The sequence below is a fragment of the Saimiri boliviensis genome, chromosome 1, assembly GCF_048565385.1.
Source record: "Saimiri boliviensis isolate mSaiBol1 chromosome 1, mSaiBol1.pri, whole genome shotgun sequence".
In the NCBI taxonomy this organism is placed as follows: Eukaryota; Metazoa; Chordata; class Mammalia; order Primates; family Cebidae; genus Saimiri; species Saimiri boliviensis.
The window spans coordinates 69,821,723-69,842,295 of record NC_133449.1 but is presented as its reverse complement, the minus strand read 5'-3'; the positions used below and the strand labels follow the sequence as shown (position 1 = coordinate 69,842,295).

Sequence of the window (20,573 nt, the reverse complement as noted above, 5' to 3'; positions counted from 1 at the left end):
TGTATTTCTGAACTTCCTACTGGAATATTTTTTCTTCCTCCTGAATTACATCCTTTAGAATTTCATTTAATTAAGAACCACTGATTTTAAATTATCTCATTCTTTGCTACTCTGAAGATGTCTTTATTTAGCCCTTTTCCTGGGAAAGCACCTTTCCTGGAACATAGTATGCTAATCAGTTAGAAGATATTATTCTATTGTTGTCTAGTTTCACTTGTCAAGAAGTCTGCTGTCACCAAAAAAAAAAAAAAAAAAAAAAAAAAAAAGAATTCTGCTGTCAGCCAACTTGTTTCTATTTTTTAAGTGATCCTTTCTCTGGTTGTTTTTAAAATCTTGTTTTGGCCTTTGATATTTTGTTCTATTGTACAAAAATGTGTCTAGGTGTGGAATTTTCATCTGCTTAGTATATATTGGTCTTCTTATAGCTGTGAATTCATGGCTGTCATCATATTTGGAGAATTATAATCCATGATATGTCAAATATTGTCTCTCCTCTGTTTGTCCACTCTATCTTTTGTATTGCTTAACTTCTCTGTCATACTTTTTATCTCCCTATGTCCCTATCCAGTGCTAACAATAATTTCTCCTACTTTTTTTGATAGTTCACCAATTTTCTTGTCAGCTATTTCAAATTTGTTGTTTAACCAATCCATTGTGTTATTAATATCTAAGTTATGTCTGGGCGTGGTGGCTCATACCTTTAATCCCAGCACTTTGGGAGGCCAAGGGAGGAGGATTGCTTGAGCCCCAGAGTTTGAATCTAGCCTGGGCAAGATAGCAAAACCTCCTCTCTACAATAAAAAAAATTAGCCAGATGTGGTAGTATGTGCCTGTAGTCTCAACTACTTGGGAGGCTAGGGTGGGAGGATCCCCTGAGCCCAAGAGTTCAAGGCAGTAGAGAGCAGTAATCTGTGATCATACCACTGCACTTCAGCCTGGGTGACAAAGTGAGACCTCAACTCTATTTTTTTATTATAAAAATTATACGTACATATATATGTTATAATTTTTCATTTCTTCATGTCATTTCAAACCAGAAAATGAATGCCATTTCTGATTTTCCAGATCACTTTATTGTCTCTTCCATGCACATTTTCTAAGTAAGTATTTTTTTATCTTTAAATTTCCTTAAAATGCTAAGCGTCTAATAATTACAATGTCTAAAATCTGTGGCTTGTGGGTCTATATCTGTTTTTGGTTTCAGCTGACACTGGATATATATTCGTTTCCTGGTGACTTCTATAACAAATTACCACCAAACTGGTGACTTAAGACAACACAAACTTACTCTCATACGGTTTGAGGCCAGAAGTCCAAAAGCCCTGAGCTTTTGATTCTTCAACGTTGATTCTTCTGGAGGCAGTAGGAATGATGTTTCCTTGCCTTTTCTAGCTGCTAGGGGCTTCCATCATTCCATGGCCCATGGCCTCTTCCTTGCATCATTTCATACTTCAACCTCTTGCATCTTCTACTTCTTTTATTTATTGTTATTATTTTGTAAAATGAGATGAAGCCTTGCTATGTTGCCTAGGCCAGTCTTGAACTCCTGAGCTCATGCAATCCTCCCACCTCAGCCTCCCAAGGTGCTGGGATTACAGGCATGAGCCACCACACCTGGTCAACATCCTCTATGTCTATAGTCACACTTCCCTCTGCCTCCCTCTTGTAAGGACGCTTGTGATTATATCTAGGGCCCCCTCGGATAATACAGAATAATCTCTTCACTGCAAGATCATTAACTTAATCACATCTCCAAAGTCTTTTTTGCCATGTAAGGTGATACTAACAGTGCAGAGTGACAGGTTCCGCCACCAGGTTAATTAAAAGTATATGCCTGCTGCCTAAACCCTGAAGGCCAGATAGTAAGGTATGGCCATGGTACCCAGCTGTAGAGCAAGTGACCCTGAGAGCCTAAACGTCCCAGGGAGTATGTGAGAACCTACCAAATAAAACAGTATCATCACACAAACACAGTAGCAAAGAGCCAGAAAATTAGCTTAAAAGCAGCTTAGAGAAGGGAGGTGGCACAGATCTCTAGAGCTAGCCTGCTGCCACTCAGGAGTGCTCTGTACATCTTAACAAACTCATCTACTTTCCAAGCAGGACTTCTCTAAATCATTCTTTGGTCTCTTGGCACCTTCCTAACTTGGGAGGGAAGGGGATGTTAGAGTCTCAAGTTTTTCTTGTAATACACAGGATCCAGGGATTAGGACCTAGATATTTGGGGGTGCCATTATTTAGCTCATTACACACGCACTGTGTCAGAGACTCTCAACTGCCAACAAATACTCATTCTCCAACTTCCTGGCTAGTCATGAAAATACTAATTTTTAGTCAGGCTTTTGTTGGCCAGTTAAACCTCCATAGTTTTTGTTTACATCAAGATATGATCATTGTGATTAAATCATTTCTTTTCTTTTCTTTTTTTTTTTTTTTTTTTTTTTTGAGATGGAGTTTTGTTCTTGTTCCCCAGGCTGTATTGCAATGGCATGATCTCCTCTCACCGCAAACTCTACCTCCTGAGTTCAAGTGATTCTCCTGCCTCAGTCTTCTGAGTAGCTGGGATTACAGGCATGTGCCACCACGCTCAACTAATTTTGGATTTTTAGTAGCGATGGGGTTTCTCCATGTTGGTCAGGCTGGTCTTGAACTCTTGACCTCAAATGATCCACTCACCTTGGCCTCCCAAAGTGCTGGGATTACAGGAGTGAGCCACCGTGCCCAGCCTATTGTGGTTAAATTTTTGACAATAAATTTTATGTGGCAGTACTGTGTGAAACCTTCAAAAAAAATTCTTTTAAATAGGTGTGCTCTTCATCCCTATCCTTCCACAAGTGGCCTAGAATGTGAGTATCTGGAGCTCTGGCTGCCATCGTAGGTTACAAGAACAAGGAGCATAACAGATTTGGGAGGATTTATGAACTGTAAAGAAACATGTCCTTGATGAATTTTTGAGGAATCTGTTCTGGACACCTACCTCATGACGTCCTTTAGATGAAAACAAATAAAACTATGTGTGTCTAAGCCACCATTATTTCTTTGTTCTACTATGTGAGGCTAAACTTAGTCCTAACTCACATAATCTCTATGTTTTTTGCTTCTTTGTATATTTGGAAATTTTTAAATTGCAATTATTCGTTTCGTTTCACATAATGGGAATCTTGAAAGCCTGAATTAATGACACCTTCCTCCAAAAGGAATTCGAATTTATATTTCTGGAATTACATATGCTGACAACAGGGGACAGCTTTTGCCTCCTTAATTAGGGCACAGGACCTGGCAGCATCCTCAGAGCTGAGCTTTCAATCTCTCATTTGCGGCTCACATTGGCATTTATTCTCCAAGCTTTGCAGTTTGCTTATCACTCAATTCTAGCTTTAGCCTACTATGCATGTTTGCATGTTGTTTTATTTTGTTTTGTTGACATTGGAAAGTTCCCTTTGTTTCTTGTAAGAGCCATATATATATATATATATATATATATTAGACAGAGTTTTGCTCTTGTTACCCAGGCTGGAGTGCAATGAAGCAATCTCGGCTCACCGCAACCTCCGTCTCTTGGGTTCAGGCAATTCTCCTGCCTCAGCCTCCTGAGTAGCTGGGATTACAGGCACGTGCCACCATGCCCAGCTAATTTTTTGTATTTTTAGTAGAGACGGGGTTTCACCATGTTGACCAGGATGGTCTCGATCTCTTGACCTTGTGATCCACCCACCTTGGCCTCCCAAAGTGCTGGGATTACAGGCATGAGCCATCGCGCCCGGCCGAGCTCAATATATATATATTTTAAATGTCATAATCTGATTGTATTCCATTGTAGTGGAATATTACTTCAGAGGCTTATTCACTATTCCCCCAGAAGTGGCACTGATGCCCTTCCCATCCCAGTTTCATCATTAGATATGCTACAAAGGCTTTATGTCTGATTGACCCATCCAATACTTTGATGCAAGCTTGTTACAAACAGAACTCTTCTCAAAACAAGATTGTTACCACTTTTTATGTGGTAACTTTTCACTCATTTATTTGTATTGGGGATTTTGCTTGCACTCATTACCATTATGTTCTCTTAGAGTTTCTGGGACGTCTTTCAAATTATAAGAATTCATTCCTCTGTCTGCAAAGATTCTGACCCATCCCCAGGGATGCGTATAATAAAATTCTACTAAGGGAAATATACTATTACTCTGCAACTTGCTTTTTTACATTAATAATACGTCGTTTTGCCTTTCAGTACTTATAGTCACCCCATTCTTCCTTCAGAGCTGAATAGTATTCTGTGGTACGTACCACAATTGATTAAACAATTTTATCATTGATAGACCTCTAGGTTGTTTCCAATATTTTGATATCATTAATAGTGCCGTGCTAGAATAAGCATATATATACTTGTATATGTGTACATATTTGTAAGTAAATTTATAGAAAGATTCTGTAACGATAAACTTATTGGTTCAAGGGGTAGTCATATTTAACATTTTGATGGATGTTGCCAATTTGTCTCCCCTAAAACCCATGCTAATGTAATGTGTTTGTGTCAGAGACTACTAATGCCAACTTAATATTAATTTTCGCAAATTCTGTACTGAAAGAATCCCTATTTTGTTTCAGAGTGGTGGTATGCCTAACCAAGAGCAACGTTTCATAGTCTCACTCTGAGCTAAGTGTAGTCACAGGACTAACTTCTGTCCACTGAACTATAAATGAAAGCGTTGTGTGGGGCGTGCTGGAATGCAACTTACTGGAAGATGTGTCACTTTCCATTCTTCTACCTTTACTCCTTCTTCAGACCTCAGTGGTTTGATGATGGCAAGGACCTTGCAGTCATCATGGACCATAAAATGATCTTGAGGATGGGGTGGTGGAGAAGAAAGAATGGAGGCTGAATCATGGAAAGCCACTATGCAACTTGAGACTACCTACAGCTTGACTTTTATTATATGGGAGAATTAACCCATTATTTTCCAGGTCTTTGCTACATGCAGGTGAATGCAGCTCCTAAATAACACAGCGCCCCTTTCAATCACATAAACAACACACCAGTCTCATTGAGTCATTGCTGTGGTCCCCATCACCTGCTGTGGACTGTCACCACAGTGCCCTTGCTCACTACCAGAGAGGCTGTCCTTTCTGCATGGGTCAGTGCAACCAGGTAGGTGGCCTTCTACATTGACACCTCATCCTTTCCCAATTGGTGACCTCAGTCCACAGGACTAGTAGAGCAAACTTTACATTTTCATTTTTGTCTCAGATCATCCAGGGAAATCAGTCTACACAAATACACAAACACACACGCTCCAGTACATACAAAAAAACCCCACATGGCTTTTCAGAATCCACAAATCTTCCCATACTTGAAGCAATCCTTATTTCAGTGTCAGGAATTTTCCAAAATAACCCTTCAGCTCCTTTTAAGAGAAGGTCTAACTAATGAAAAATGTAGCAGTTCTATGGAATTAAAAATTGCAGACTTAATAAGTCAAAACTGCTGCTAAATCAATGTACTGCTTGTTGGTTTGTCAATATAGCTTTTTCAATTAGACAATTTTATTACAGTGATGAATACCAACGGCACAACTGAGAGACTGCCGTTTTAAGTTATGATCTGTTTAGCCCAACAATCCATATTGCTATTGAATAAATGTGATGGCTATAGACTTCTAAAGAAAAATGGGTCTCTGTTGGCAGCTGAGCCTGCACCTGTCCCTGGTGAGGACTGGGCAGGAATGACTCTCCTCATATTCTTTCATGAGATCCTTCTGGCTGACCATTGTAATGGCACATCGCCTCCCTCCACAGACCCCTCTCCTACACAAGGAACACCTGGTAGTCTCACTCTGAGCTAAGTGTGGTCATAGTCTCACTCTGAGCTAAGTAAGACTCACTCACTTGGGTGTTGTAGACAGTGCCTGACATGTAAGTTCTGAGTTCCACACCAAATCTCACTTTTCCTGGTAAATAAAAATAGCACATGAGGTGAGGCACATGAGGTGAGGCAGGAGGATCACTTGAGGGCAGGAGTAACAGAGCCTGAGCAGGGTGGGGTGGCTCAAGCCTGTAATCCTGGGACTTTGGGAGGCTGAGGCGGGTGGATCACCAGAGGTCAGGAGTTCGAGACCAGCCTGGCTCACATGGTGAAAGCCCATCTCTACTAAAAATACAAAAATTAGCCAGGTGTGGTGATGCACACCTGGAGTCCCAGCTACTTGAAAGGCTGAGGCAGGAGAATTGCTTGAACCTGGGAGGCAGAGGTTGCAGTGAACCGAGAACATGCCATTGTACCCCTGCCCTTGAGGAGTCTATTGCCTTTGTTTCTGTGTCCTCTTCAGGGTTCTGTGACACCCCTGTTAGGCACTTTATTTCCCACATACTTGCTCTGGCTGGGCATCATGGCTTATGACTGTAATCCCAACACTTTGGGAGGACAAAGCAGGAGAATTACTTGAGTCCAGGAGTTCAGCACCAGCCTGGGCAACACAGGGAGACCTTGTCTATATAAAAAATAAAAAATTAGCTATGGTGGCCCATGTCTGTAGTCCCAGCTTCTCAAAAGGCTGAGGTGGAAGGATTGCTCGAACCTAAGAGGTACTGCAGTAAGCCATGATTACACCACTGCACTCCAGCCTGGGTGACAGAGTGAGATGCTGTCTCAAAAAACAAAACAAGGCCAGGCACGGTGGCTCATGCCTGTAATCCCAACACTTTGGGAGGCCAAGGCAGGTGGATCATCTGAGGTCAGAAGTTCAAGACCAGCCTGGCCAACATGGTGACACCCCAGCTCTACTAAAATTATAAAAAATTAGCTGCATGTGGTGGCACATGCCTGTAGTCCCAGCTACTCAGGAGGCTGAGGCAGGAAAATCTCTTGAACCGTGGAGGCAGAGGTTGCAGTGAGTAGAGCTCGAGCCACTGCACTCCAGCCTGGGCAACAGAGTGAGACTCCATCTCAGAAAACAAAACAAAATAAACACACACACATCTACTTTCTCTAAGTGTTCTTTCTTGTCTGATCAAGCTGGTCTCCTCTTAACAATGGCTCTTGAGATTTGTAGGAGGCTCGATCTCTTCAGAGAGCCTATGCAGACCTTATTCTGTTTAATTGGCAGGCTCTCTACAGTCCGTTTTTCAGGTTACAGGTTCAGGCCTGCAAAGGATGAATGACTTGTCCAAAGATCTAGAGCTCATGAAGAGCTGGGCTGGGATTGAGCCCTCTAAAGGCATCTGCTGCTCTCGCCTGCCCAGTGTCAGCTCCCCTTCTCATGGTGGCAGCCTGACTTTGCTGTGGGAATGACCCCAATCCTCTCTAAGTTATTTGGAATTTGTGGGCTCAAGATTGGGCCTGAATAATTAGAACACTCATTCTCCCTGATGGTCACAATTAGCTCAGGGATGGGCAGGTGACCCAGCCAGGTCAATGAGCCTCAATCCCAAGGCTTTTGCGGAAATTGATGGGGGGCAGGGGGAATTGTTCTCTGCCCACTGGGGTTGCTCAGCTGGGATGATACACACCCAGTCACCTTTGCCACCATATAGGGAGAGCCTGCCTGAGAATACAGCCAAACCAGAGGAAAGAGAGCTAAGACTCCAGAGACACTGCCCCAGCAGCAAGATTTGAGTTTGAACCTTTGGTTCAGCCATGCCAGAAGATAATTTATCCTTGCACTTCACGGTTTCACATTTCCTCTTTTTGTATTAACCCCATCAGAGTTGGAGTCCTCTGTCTTGAAGCCAAAAAGTCATTACTAACAAAACCACAGACTCTTACTCTGCGATCCGTGTCCTCTCTTTTCCTCTATGTCATCTTTCTCCCAACAGGCCACGTGCATTCCCATCATCAATATCTTCATTCCAAGTGATGTCCCCTGGCCTGGCCTGCCATCCCCCCAGCCCAGGCCAAGGCTTCTTCCCTTCCGTCCAGCCATCCTGAGCTTCTTCATCCTTCACCGCTCTGCTTCCTTCTCGACTCCTGTACATGGTGGCACCACACAGTTTAACACTTAATGCCACAGATGTTGGCTCTTGTTGCTCTTTTCTCTTCGATTAAATTTTAAGTTCTTCAAGATAAGATTGGGTCGCACACTTCCACAGATCCTGAAGCGATGTTGGGAAATAGTAACTAAATTTGTGCTGAGCACATACTGTGCACCAGACACAGCCCTAAGACCATTACATGCACTAATTATTAAACCCTCACAACAAACTTGTGAGCTGACTATGATCATTACCCCTGTTTTACAGACGAGGAAAGCAAGGCATAAAAAGGCTAAGGAACGTCCTTAACTGGCTGGGAAGTGGTAGAATTAGAATTTTAACTCAGGCATCCTGGGCTTCAGAGCCCAGACTTAATTACCACACTACACAGCTTCTTAGTGCATTTTTTATAAATATCAATTGATTGAACACAGAGAATTGCAGAGTTACACCAAACCTAAGCAGTAGGTGGTAACCTCTAGAGAGTCACTCTGATCGTCTGAAAAGTTTTGTACCCTTCTAGAAAATGCGTGTGCGCGCGCACATACACACACACACACACATACACACACACACATACACACACACATACACACACACATACACACACACACATACACACACACACATACACACACACATACACACACACATACATACACACATACACACACACACATACACACACACATACACACACATACACACACACATACACACACACATACACACACATACACACACACACACACATACACACACATACACACACACACACATACACACACACACATACACACACATACACACACACATACACACACACATACACACACATACACACACACACACACATACACACACACATACACACACACATACACACACATACACACACACATACACACACACACATACACACACACACACACATACACACACACACACACACACACACACACACACACCCCTGACAGAAAGAAGAGTGGTAACCAGAAGCCCTGATTCTGGGGCTACTTTGCTATCTTCACCCTAAACGTCAGTCCTTTGTTATGATTAGGTACTGGAAAGAGTATGAGAAACACGTTGTCTCTACTCTCCAAAAGCTTGACTTCAGAGTAGGGCTAGAAATGAATCTGAGCAGCAGCGAAATTTGTTTTCAGTGCCTCCTTCCTCCCTATTCTGTAGCATTCAGAGTGGCAGTGAGCATTCATCATGTCTTCCTGCCCAGCATCCACTTCCCTCATTCTCATGACAGCGCTTTGATTAGCCTTTGGGGAACCACCACTCCCCCATTGTATGCAATGATATTGGACAGTCAACCAAGGGCCACCCTCCTCTGGCCAAGGAGTAAGTACGTGACCCACATGAGCCAGTTGGACTCTGCCCTGGGAATTTGAACAGTACAAAGAGGAAACTCAGTTAGAGGCAATTCAAAGACTTAGAGCATGACTGCCCATCTGCCACACCGACCCCCCGAGCTCCTTGGCTTCCTTTCCTGTCCAAAACCTGATTCTTGAGCTTTCCCCTCAGTTCCATGTGCTACCTGAGGTGGCTTTCTAAATGCCAATCTGGTGAGGCTGAATGACATTTCCCAGAATTCCCTTCCCTGTATGTTTACAGTTAGGGTGGGCCATGTGGAAGCACCTGGGGCGAGATTCTCAGGGTGGAAGTGAAGCAGCAGCAGTTTTTGTAGCTTGCACACGTTGTCACTTTCTGCTGGCTCACCATGTTAGCAGGAGGCAGGGCTGGGCCTGCAGCTGCTCTACCCTTCCCAGGATCCTCCTTCAGCTTTCCCGACTTCTGAGCCAGACGGGACTGCTTAGGTCTGTGATGAAGGATCCTGACTTCTGCAGGACACCCATGCCACCCAAATCAGAGACACAGTTTCAACTCATCCTCATGGTCTCTAGTGGGTGTTTTCCAGCTTGTCCTTGCTCACCCCCAACCTTACACCCATCTCCCGGGCCCAGCTGCCTACCCTGCGGACTGCAAGCTCCAGCATCAGACCTGAGGACAGGAGCCTTACAGAAACTGTGTCAGCAGCTCCCACGGGTAGGTGAGATCAAACCCTAGTAAGAAATCCCTAGTGCTGATGCCTGTTATGGCCGCTTACTGGAAGGCAGTGTCACGTGGAACCTCTTAATCGCAGCATCCAGAGCTCCAGGAAGGGGAAATTTCAGGTCAAATATAATTCTGTATCCCATGTCTCTGGAACTTTCAGCCCTCAAGATTCCAACATCATGACTTCCATTTCAACACAGTTGTCCTTAGTTCTCCTGTCACGCCTTTGATGCTCCCTGTTGTTGAGGCAGTTGAAGCCCAAGACGCAATCACTCTCTTGTTAGGTGTGGTTCCCAGCATAACGGGCATCTGTGCTTGCTTGAAGGTATATGCAGAAAAGAGATGGACAGATGTGACTTTGAAGGGCTTACTGAATCAAATCTCACCCTGAAAACCTTTGTGCTATTGAAGCTAAACCTGAGCTTTGGTGTCTGAAAGTTTCTAAGCATTGGTAAATAAGGGAGTTTTACATTCTTCATTGTTTCCATGAAATGGGAACAAACAGATATATTTATAAAAATTTTTAAAAATGTTTTCTTTACAACAAATACCGCACTGAAAAATGCAGCCTATAATTTGTATTTGCTGTTTAGAAAGGAGGTCAAAGAAGTAAGATGGCTGAAATAGACAGAAGTAATATTTCATAGTTTTAGATTTCTCAAAGCATGTGAAATAGGAAGAAGGAAGTTCTTGCCTAGAAGCTTAGGAAATCACCACTGTTCAGTTATAATTGCTGCCTTCTGAACCACTGAGGAGTCTTTTCTCCATAGTTTTATTAGATTTTTGTTTTGTTGCCTTTCAAGGTAATACTGTATTTAGGTATCAGATAGCCAAAAAGGGAAACTTTTATCTCTGGGGAACAATGTTTAGAAAAATGTATTCAGTGTATCTAATATTGAAATGCAGAAAAGATTTAATGTTAAAAAAACACTATAGACATTGACATGGAAAAGAGATTCAATGTTAAGGAAACAACTTTATATTAACTGAGTAACATCCTCCTAATGAGAAGTACTATAGTAAACATAAACTCATTATGTTATTAAAAAAAAAAAAAAGAAAAGAGGCCAAGTTTGGTGACTCACACCTGTAATACCACCACTTTGGGAGCCCAAGGCAGGCGGATCACTTGAGGTCAGGAGTTCGAGACTAGCCTCGTCAACATGGTGAAACCCTGTCTCTACTAAAAATACAAAAACTAGCCATGCTTGCTGGCACGTGCTTGTAATCCTAGCTACTTGGGAGGCTGAAGCCAGAAAATTGCTTGAACCCAGGAGGTGGAGGTTGCAGTGAACCGAGATGGCACCATTGCACTCCAGCCTGGACAAAGAAGTGAGACTCCATCTAAAAAAAGAAAGAAAGAAAGAAAAAAAATCCCTAGTTTTGCTTCTCTAATTTATCTCTAATTTGCTACCCTAAATCTTCCTAAGAGTCTTCTCATAAGTTATTCAGAGTTTATTTCTGTTGCTTGCAGCCAAAAAAATTCCAAAACTGTACACATCACATAATGTATATGACAATATTTCCAAATTATAAAGCACCACATACATGCATGTTCCAATTACATTTGTTAGTATGGACTATGCTGGAAAAATGAAGTCTTGGATCAGACAGACAGATTCAAAACCAAATTCTGCCAGGTGATATTTGTATGTATTAGGGCAAAGTCATTTACTTTTACTGAGCCTGTTTCCGCTCTGTACAAATTTTTTTACAAGTTAGTAGCTAGTAGCTAGGATTAGGTATATGCTATGGTTTAGATATGGCTGGTTTGTCACTACCAAAGCTTATGGTGCAATTTGAGCCCTGATGTGGTGCCGTTGGGGCGTGGGACCCAGTGGGAAGTGTTTGGGTGATAGCAGTGGACTCCTCATAAATGGCGTGGTGCTGTTCTCTCAGTAGTGAGTTCTGTCTCTTGTGAGACTAGACTAGTTCTCGTGGGGATGGATTGATTCCCCTGAGAATGGGTTGTTATAAAGTCAGGAGCCCTTCAGCTTTCCCTCTCTTCTCACATGCCTGCTTCCCCTTTGACCTTCTCCACCATCTTGTGAGGCAGCACGAGTTAGCACCGTCACCAGAAGCCAGGGCTGTGCCCTTGGAACCTCTCAGCCTGCAGAACTGTGAGCTAAATAAACATCTTTTCTTTATAAATTACCCAGTCTCAGGTATTCTTTTATAGCATCACAAAATAGATGAAGACAGTCATCCATGTATACCAGGAAAGCCCTAAACTCTCATTGGCTTAAACAAGAAACAAGTATTTTTGTCTCTTGTCAAAGTCGTCAAGGTAAACAGCCTAGGACAGGAATGGTGGCTCCCAAATTGCCAGGGTGAGACTCCTTATGCTTTTGTTTTCACCACCTCTGGACGACAGGCCCATCCTCATGCTCCACGGTGTTCACACCTTGCTGATAGGGAGACTGGGAAACACAGTCTTTATTATGTGCTGATTAACATGGGCTCCTATTGTTGAGGTGGGAGGGGAGAGTGGGCCTGGGGAGGCCACGTGCGGCTCTGCTGCGGTGAGACCGTAATAACAGGCGGTGGCCAGGGTGTGTGGAAACCCCTTCCCCATTCTCCCCTTTAGGTTCCTGTGTTCTCTCCCGCTCTACAAATATTAGCAGCCATTATTATTCTTATTGTCAACATTATCATCTTTATAAAGGTGATCCTGATCAAGACTCTAGAGACAGGCCACTGCTGGTTCCCCTTTGAGTTTACTCTTCACTGCCTTCTTTTTTTTTTCTTGTAGACAGAGTCTTACTCTGTCACCCAGGCTGGAATGCGGTGGCATGATCTAGGCTCACAACAACTCGCTGCCTCCTGGGTTCAAGCAATTCTCCTGTTTCAGCCTCCTGAGTAGCTGGGACTACAGGCACATGCCACCACATGCAGCTAATTTTCCGTATTTTTAGTAGATATTGGGTTTCACCATGTTGGCTGGGCGGGTCTCAAACTCCTGGCCTCAAGTGATCTGCCTGCTTTGGCTTCCCAAAGCGCTGGGATTACAGACGTGAGCCACGGTGCCTGGCATACACTGCTTTCTTTAGCTTCCTTCACCTCAACAGTGAGCAAGAGAATAAGGCTTCTGACATTCTTCCTAGGTAGCTTTGTGGAGCAGATTGGAAAACTCATAACATATCCTAAGTGGCCCATAGCGGATTTGTGGGGACTGTGGCCATCAGGACTCCCCTAGCTGAGACTTCTGTGACTGTTTTTTTAGGGCTCTTTAGCCTTTGAGCTCTCAGTTCAGGAGGACCCCTTCTTTCCCCCTGGGCGGTAACAGAATTTCCCCTGGCCCATCGTTCCTGAACTCTGGTTCAGCCCGTGTGCCAGCCAGGTCAGTGCTCCGTAGGATTCCAAACCTGTTGGCAGCAAGCACAGACTCCCTCTGAGTGTGAATGTTATCTCTCACCAGATAAGGGATGTGCACTCAGCCCAGATCAAACACTTGTTTATCACCAGGGTGGTGAGAGCCAAAACTCTGCTTCTCTTTCTCCCTGGTGGTTTATTTGCTTACCCTTATCACCTCTGAGCAGTGGTGTTGTTTGCATAGAGTTCTCGGTTTCTGGCTTGCTCAATTTAGAGGTGCCCTGGCTTGGCTTCTCGGAGGGAATGGAGTGTTGAAACTCTTCAGAGAGGTGCAGGAGAACAGCACTGGATGAGGGGGTCAGGAGATGAGGGCCTGGGTCCGTCTTCAGATGAAGAAATTGAGTGCAGTGGTCTCGCAGGCCTCTTCCAGTGCTGATGTTCTGATCAGCTATGAAAGCCTTGGGTGTGATAATGAAGAAACGTCAAAGACTTAAAAGGAGGAAGTGTGAGTGTCTTCAGCCTCCTGTGAGAGAGAGGATAGTGAGTCTCTTTTGACCACAGTTTATTTTGTGTTGCTTTTTTTTTTTCTTTTTTATTTGAGATGGAGTTCTGCTCTTGTTGCCCAGGCTGGAGTGCAATGGCGTTATCTTGGCTCACGGCAACCTCTGCCTCCTCGGTCCAAGTGATTCTCCTGCCTCAGCCTCCCAAGTAGCTGGGTTACAGGCATGTGTCACCATGTCCTGCTAATTTTGTATTTAAATAGAGACGGGTTTAACCATGCTGGTCAGGCTGGTCTTGAACTCCCAATCTCAGGTGATCCGCCCGCCTCGGCCTCCCAAAGTGCTGAGATTACAGGCGGAAGCCACTGTGCCTGGTGTGTTGCTTCTTTTAGCTGTGTGGTGGGCAGGTGGAGGGCTGCTACTCACTAATGTGGTAGTGCAGAAATGACTTTAAAAAACAGTGGCTATATCCCATGTGACTCTGGAGCAAAGAAGACGGGGAGAAATTCTAGAATTCCTGCAGGAAGTTAAGTGATGGTAACTACTTTGAGAAATACTTCATTAAAATCAGAACTTACAGAATAAATTGTTGGTGGGAGATAGAGGCAGGTACTATTTACTTTACAAAATAATTCCTCACTTTATAAAAAGCCAAATATTTTCTCTTGGAAGTCAGCTCTTGTGATGTTACCAATCAGACTGAATCCATAATAAAGCTAACGATCCAACTTTTGGTTAAAAAATCCATTGTGTAAAAACAAGCATAGGCATGCTATGCAGTTGTTATATATAAAGTGGGTTTTTTACATAAACACAATAACATTTTTGGAAGGCATTTCTGTAAGATAATGTCCTTTTCAAGGTCCAATTTGGCTTGCATGCCTCCTGGGAATTGAACAGGCTCGATTTTTCCAGATGCATTTAAAAGACAAATTCCGTTTTCCTGTGATGAAAGGTTTGCAATGTCCACCTCTCCCACAAGGGGGCAGCGCACCACTGGGTCTTCAGTTACAATGACGGCCTGGGATTCGGATAGCGCTGCTGGAGGGGGGCCTCCTGCTCAGGGGAAGAGTCAAGAGGCGCACCTGATGTATCTCGGCATCGTTGAATTTCATGTCTCACGAACCCTGCGTATTTGCCAGAAGTTTTTTGCCTGTTCTCATGCAGAAAAGGATGAAATCATTTTGTGTGTTGGACAGCCCTTACATTCCTAGAAAAAAAAAATATATATTTTTCCTGTATATATACAAAGTGTATCCAGCTAAATCACAAGCAAAAGTGATTTTAAGCAGGTACCAAGCAAGACACGCCAGATCATAAAGACACTGTCCTCCCTTCAAGCTCCTTTTATGAGTTTATGGACACGCATGAGGTAAGCTTCTCCTTTCTTGTTCTACTGCACATGACTTTGCACTGCCCCTGAGTGGAAAAGGTATTTGTGATTCGAAAGGAATTATTACTAAGTAAAAATAAATTCCCAAGAAAAGAAATGAAGTATAGAAGATCAATTTGAGTGTTAAGGGGAAGTTTTCCTTTCCTGTTTTTGTACGGGGCTGGGATTGCATTGGTGCACATAAAGGATAATAAAAGTAACTATAAAAACAAGGGATTCCACAGTGTCTGGTTGACAACAGCTGATGGAGAAGAGACAGTTGCCAAAAGGGAGTACTGGGTACCAAGACCGAGATCTGGCCTAAAGAAGCATGCATTGATCGCACCTTATTTTTCACCTCATGGGAGAACGCAGCCAGGGAGGCTGTGCTTGACTGCTCCGTGAGGCCGCCCCGGAATCCAGTGACGCCTCCCAACGTCCGTTTCCCTGCTTCCGCAGTACCAGAACCCCCATCCGCCGGGTACATCACTGCACATAATCAGGTTCTCACTGCTAGAGGTGTGACCACATGACTAAATCATGACCAATGGATTCAAGCAAAGGTGTTCTTCAAAGTGGCCGGGTGTTCTTTTTCTTACTTTTCCTACTTTTCTGATGTCTGGAATGCAGATGTGATGGTTCGGCCTGGAACAGGCACACTGGATGATGAGTTGAAAGATACATCATGAAACTGGTGGGGAAAGAAGGCACAGGGCAGCAAGTGCCTGGTCACCACGGAGCTGCTAGAGCAGCCAAAATCTCACCTACCTAGATTTTGATGAGAGGCTTTTAAAAAATCTGTATTTTGGGCTTTCAATTACCTGCAGCTGAACTTAACCCTAATTAATAGCAATGCCTTCAGAAAACAGGCCAGAGGTAAGATGGACTTTTCCCCCCTAATTACTTGTGTTATCATTATTTTATCATTTTAATCACCAGTCAACATTTGCTTTTATTTATTTTTGAGGCAGGGTCTCTCTTTTTGTCCAGGCAAGAGTGCAGTGGCATGGTCATATCTAACTGCAGCTTCAACCTCCTGGGCTCAAGGGATTCTTCTGCCTCAGCCTCCCAAGCAGCTGGGACTACAGGCATGTGCTACCACACCTAGATAATCAAAAAAAGAAAAGGGCCGGGTGCAGTGGCTCATGCCTGTAATCCCAGCACTTTGGGAGGCCGAGGCAGGCAGATCTCAAAGTCAGGGGTTCAAGACCAGCAGCAACAACAAGAACAAAAAAACATACTTAAAAGCCAATTGCCCACATATTTTTCAAACGAGCCATAATACCTGATTGCAGACTGCTATATTATAATCAGATTGCGCAAGCCAGCTTCATATCCAAAGCCTGAATATTTCATTTACTTTAGAGGACAGTCTGTTGGCCAAACGAAAAAAAAAGTCATGACAAAGTAGCATTTCCCTAGAAGGTTCCAGGCCACCCCATGAGAATTATTCCAGAAATCTCTTACTCATACGTTCTATAATTTACCACCACACCTAGCAAAGTGTTGTATGTTAAAGAACAGAAACAAATTTGCAGTAAAAATTGCACAATAACCTAGAGCTTCACGGTTCTGAAACACGTTTTTTTTTTTTTAGACTTCCCTAAGGCCTGGATGCATTATTTTTAAATACTGTCAACGCCTGTCTCTAATTCCACTCTCTCACAAAGACTTCAGAACAATTAACTACACAGAACCTCAGACAAATGGACATGAAGAACGTTCTCAGTTGGCAAACCCAGGCATTTTGATACCTAAAGGTTCATCCCTCACTACCTATGAATGAAATGCCATTTTGGTTTTTACATCAGTTTGGTTTACATGGTCTAGTGCTGGAGAGCCTCATCATTTCTTGACATACTGAAACACAAGGCAAAGGATTGGGGGAGAGGGGTGTCCAAGGACTCCCGGTCCAGGAGGCTACCTGTTTTTCACAGGGCATTGCTCTCTAGATTCAGGAGAGTAAATAAATTGTATCTCACTTGCTAGCAGTTGGTAGTGGCTCCTAGCAGAGTGTGATAAAGTGGCTCCTAGCAGAGTGTGAGGCTCAGGGAGAATGAATGCTGTGATTGATTAGTCATGTCTGCAATAAATTAGGGGCAGAGAGGAGTGTATGTAGATGGGTGGGATAGGAGTATTTGCATTCCAAGTAATGTATTTCATTAATTTGAATGGGCACATCCTTCTGCCCATTTATGCATCTTTGAAATTAGGATGCATCTTTTTTTTTTTTTTCCTTTTTGAGACAGAGTCTCACTCTGTTGCCAGGCTGGAGTGCAGTGGTGCAAACTCGGCTCCCTGCAACTTCCGCCTCCCAGGTTCAAGCAATTCTCCTGCCTCAGCCTCCTGAGTAGCTGGGACTACAGGTGCGCCCCACCACACCCAGATAATTTTTGGTTTTTTAGTAGAGACGGGGTTTCACAATGTTGGCCAGGTTGCTCACCATCTCCTGACCTCATGATCCACTCCCCCCGCCGGCCTCCTAAAGTGCTGGGACTACAGGTGTTGAGTCACTGCTCCCAGCCCAGGATGCATATTATAATCACTGCACGAGATTGTCTTTTCCAAAAATAGCCACAGTATTTCAAGTCTCACATGCTTTTTTTTTTTTTTTTTGAGATGAGGTCTCGCTCTGTTGCCCAGGCTGGAGTGCAGTGGCTCAATCTCAGCTCACTACAGCCTCCACCTCCCAGGTTCAAGCAATTCTTCCACCTCAGCCTCCCGAGTAATGGATTACATGGGTGCACCACCACACCCAGCTAGTTCTTGTGTTTTTAGTAGAGAGGGGGTTTCACCATGTTGGCCAGGCTGGTCTCAAACTCCTGACCTCAAGCGATCCACCTGCCTCAGCCTCCCAAAGTGCTGGGATTACAGGTGTCAGCCACTGCACCTGGCTCACATGCTCTTTCAGAACTTAGCCAAGACCCAAACAAGAAATAGAATTTACTTCATCTCTACAATTTTTTTTTTTTTTTAACATTTATCTGGGCATGGTGACACACACCTGTAGTCCTAGCTACTCTGGTAGCTGAGGTGGGAGGATTGCTTAAGGCTGCAGTGAGACCTGATGTTGTCACTGTACTCCAGCCTGGGCAACAGAGTAAGACCTTGTCTCACACACACACACACACACACACACACAGGACATAGAATTTATTCCCCTCCCCTTGAACTTGGGACAGGAGGTTGTAATTGCCTCAACTAATAGAGTGTGGCAAAGTGATGCTCAGTAAATGATGAAGCTAGGCCACGGAAAAACAAGATAGCTTCTGCCTGGCCTTCTCTTGGGATGCTCACTGTTGGAACTTGGCCCATGCTCAGGAAGCCCATGCCATGTGGTGAGCCCAGCCCCTGCTTCTCAGGTCTGATTAAGGTCCCAGCTAACAGCCAGCACCAACTTGCAAGTCATGTGAGTGCCATCTTGGAAGCAGGTCCACCAGCCTTTAGTACAGCAGCCTGCCTCACACTACCTGGAGCACAGATGAGCCTTCCTTGCTGAACCCTGCCCAGATCCTAGACTCCTCAGCAAAATAAATGATCATTCGTGTTATAAGATATGAAGGTCTGCAGTGGTTTGCTATACAGCAAGAGACAACTGAAATAATCGTGATCAACAGGCAGTGGTCTTGACAATTGTCATTGCCTGCATGCATGTATGTGTACACAAAAACATGTTGAAGAAGTGTCAGTGAATGGAAAGAAAACCCTGAAAACATGAGTGGCACATGTTTTAAAGAAATGCTGCATCACCAAGACTTTTATGCACAAAAGACAGTATTATAAGGAAAAACATGAACACTGATGGCTCTGAATTCAAAAGGTGATTTAAAAGAATTAAACTCTAAATATGGAGGAATCTGAGGAATATCATACCAAATTTATTTTGTATATATATATTTTTAATTTTTTGTTTCCATAAGTTTTGGGGGAACAGGTGGTATTTGGTTACATGAGTATATTCTTTAGTGGTAATTTGTGAGATTCTGGTGCACCCATCACCCGCGCAGTATACACTGAACCTGATTTGTAGTCTTTTTTTTTTTTTGAGACGGAGTTTCGCTCTTGTTACCCAGGCTGGAGTGCAATGGCGTGATCTCGGCTCACCGCAACCTCCGCCTCCTGGGTTCAGGCAATTCTCCTGCCTCAGCCTCCTGAGTAGCTGGGATTACAGGCACGCGCCACCACGCCCAGCTAATTTTTTATATTTTTAGTAGAGACGGGGTTTAACGATGCTGACCAGGATGGTCTCGATCTCTTGACCTCGTGATCCACCCGCCTCGGCCTCCCAAAGTGCTGGGATTACAGGCTTGAGCCACCGCGCCCGGCGATTTGTAGTCTTTTATCCCTCACCCCCTTCCCACCCTTTGCCCCCGGGTCCCCAAAGTCCACTGTGTCATTCTTATGCCTTTGCATCATCACAGCTTAGCTCCAACTTATACGTGAGAACATACAATGTTTGGTTTTCCATTCCTGAGTTACTTCACTTAGAATAATAGTCTCTTGTATATATTTTTCTTTTTAAGGATGTACAAAAGTGATATACAATGGAAAAAAATCATGTGTAAATAAAATTAAAAGAACACTCAATTAATATAAAGCAAACACTAGATGATTTTTTAAAAAATGCATTTTATCATACTTTCATTGGCAGCAAATCACCATACCAGCCTAGCATCAGTGGTATCAATGGCATCTTAGATTTAATGAAATACAGGTGTTTATTGTTGTTGACTCTTATATTACCAAATACAAATGTTCTAAGAGATTTCCACAAATTTTCCATTTTTTCTTTACAAATAAAAAAAAGCAGGTATAAGCTTTTCAAAAAGTTCACGTCAATTTTTACTTTCATAGTTATATCCCTTCTATGAAACATTTGGGGCTGGGCACTTAATCCCAGCACTGTGGGAGGCTGAGTCGGGCAGATCACCTGAGGTCAGGAGTTTGAAACCAGCCTGGCCAACATGGCAAAACCCCTCCTCTACTAAAAATACAAAAATTAGCGGGACATGGTGGCACATGCCTGTAGTCCCAGCTACTCAGGAGACTGAGGCAGGAGAATTGCTTGAACCCAGGAGGTGAAGGTTGCGGTCAGCTGAGATCATATCATTGCACTCCAGCACGGGTGACAGAATCAAGACTCCGTATTTAAAAAAAAGAAAAAAAAAAAACTGTAAACAAACTTGTTTTTGTTTTAGCATTTGAAAAAAAAAATGCTTTCTCAGCTTAATATTCCAAACAAGTGACTCGACATGATTCCCTGAAATCACATAAATTTTATATATTATGAATGTTTTAGTTGGCTCTGTTCTCTTGAATGGTATAGCATCAGTGGTATCAATGACATCTTAGTT

At 43.4% G+C, this 20,573-nt stretch overlaps 1 pseudogene; it reads left to right on the top strand.

The window, feature by feature from the left end:
• Positions 1-10,214: 10,214 nt before the first annotated feature.
• LOC120367924 (small integral membrane protein 30-like) lies at positions 10,215-10,426 on the top strand (annotated as a pseudogene).
• Positions 10,427-20,573: the final 10,147 nt, after the last annotated feature.